The following is a 2,401-nucleotide window of genomic DNA, read 5'->3' on the forward strand; positions in this document are numbered from 1 at the left end:
GCCCGGATGCGACATTCAGCACACATGACTCCAGTTGAGATCCATTACAGAGATTGAAACCCAAAAGGCAAACTTGTAGACCTTTAGGTGCTCGCTGTGAACTAGCAACATACAGAATACTACTCTCCTTGTCCACTGCTACTTGCAGCTCTTGTCGGTCTTCCGTCTTCATTCTCCAGATGTCTGAACCATCGTCTGATGATACAACCACGACCTCGGTCTCTGATCGAACCACGCAGCAACGACCACCAGCATGGATATCCAATGGACACAGTCTTGTTGATATGGTACGAACTGGACGCCCTCCAGTGGAATGGTAAATACTGATGCTGCCTGACCTTGTCAGGATAAAAATGTCATCGTTTTCGTCAGTATCAAGATGCCATGGTACACCGGTAGGGGAAAATCTGACACCAGTTGGAATCCCTTCCGGGTTGAACATTGCTATGCGACTATCCTGGTACAACATCACTATGCCACCGCTCTGCAGGAAAGAAATGGACGTTGCTTTGGCACTGTAGTTGGGCAGGAAATCTGTATTCCCTTTCGCTCCCAAAGAGATTTCTGTTGCGGGATCGTTCCAGTATCCAACAACTACGGACTCAGGTGTACGGACTGCAATACAACTTGGACCTTTGTAGGAAAATCTACAAACCTTGATCAATGTCCAAGGCCTTTTGCACCAAAAGGTTGGCTGAGGTTTGATCATTTTGGTAACAGGTATGTCATTCATACAGGTACGTGAAGGGGTGGACACATTGTCATATTTGTGATCGATTGACATGCATACAAGGTCTTCTTCTCCTCTGTCCATTTGTTTTTCAACTTCATCATCCAGTAGACCTAATGAAACTAGCTTGTTGATCTGCAAAGGTTGTTCAACTTCTGGTGCAGTTGTTTCTACATGACCGAGTACAATACGTTCATTAACCCTGGTAAACCTGACGACTTCTGCCCTTCGCTGCAGCATGGCAAGAGTTCTTTCAGCTCTGTCAGTTTCATGGTTCTCAATGAGTTGAGTCTCTGTTTCTTTACACAGACGAATGTGTGATTGCAAAGCCTCACCTTCCAAACATTCATATCTTCCCCGCTCTAGTGCATCGCATGACTTGGTTAGACTAACCGATTTACATCTCACCGTTTTCTTCACTTCATCCAGTCCTTCATCACAATCATGCTCAACTCGTCTCACACTCTCCTTCAGCATTGCCTTTCTTTCCTCCAGACATTCTACAGCGGCTCTGTGCGCCTCTGTTATTTCTAGGAATACATTCCTGAAGATACCCTTGATGGTTCGCCTCTTTTCTTCAATGGCCTTCATATATCTCTGTACGTCTGTTTTCTTTTCGTTGACTCGCACCCTAAGTGCATCAATGTTATGCCGTGTCTCTAACTCGACATCCACTCGTTCGCGCACAGTGTGGCTGCGAATATTGTGCCGAGCGAAGATACACTTCTGACAAATAAAGGTCTTGCAATCCTCGCAAAAGAAATTTCTTGTCTCCATTTGGTGTTCACTACAATTATCAGCTCCAGTCAGTGACATTTCACTCAGTGCAGCCTGAACAGACACGAGTGTATGGCCCGAGAATACTTTACTCAGTCGTTTGTGACCCGACAGACACAAATCACACATATATTCTTTGCAGTCTCTACAAAAGGAGACAGCTCGAGCACCAGACCCTCCTGCCTCGTTTCCTGTGACATCAGGACACATAGTACATGCTGGCGCAGATTCAAACAATTTTTCCAGTCCATAGTCATCAACGTCGTCGTAAAGATGCCCTTTCTGATCTAAGATTGAGGTGTTTGGTTTGGAACTACATGTACTTCCATCTACAGTTGGTAATCCCTTCACTTGCCCTTCGTCCAGTTCAGTTTCACGACGGCACAGGGGACAGATAATGTGGCCTTCGTGGCAGTTGGACTCCTGATAATCTTCTAGACATGTTCGACAGAAGCAATGAGCACAACCTAGACGTCTGCCATCCTCCAGTTCATCGAAGCATATCGCACATTTCAGAAGTGGAACCGTCTCCAATGATAATGCCATTTCTTTGGAATCATACCCATATATTTCTTAAGAGAAACAACAGCACTGTCTCTATGAAGTTGAAGCAAATGGGTGCAGCCTTTTGAAAACAGTTACATCAGCATTATAAAATTTAGAATGTAACATTTCTAAAATCTTAACAGGAGAAGAAATTATAACAATATAAAGTCTTCTTGCTCTTCGCGCTTTGACTCCTGTCAGTTCCGATGGTCATGATCTATGACGCTTTAAATACATGTACATGCATCCACAAACTCACAGTGTACATATTTAACCCTCATTCGAAGAATGGAAAATTACAGGGAAATGAACTTTGGACATCATTAGCAATCTTGTGACCAACATGGC

Source organism: Strongylocentrotus purpuratus, unplaced genomic scaffold (assembly GCF_000002235.5).
Source record: "Strongylocentrotus purpuratus isolate Spur 01 unplaced genomic scaffold, Spur_5.0 spur5_scaffold_3, whole genome shotgun sequence".
NCBI lineage: Eukaryota > Metazoa > Echinodermata > Echinoidea > Camarodonta > Strongylocentrotidae > Strongylocentrotus > Strongylocentrotus purpuratus.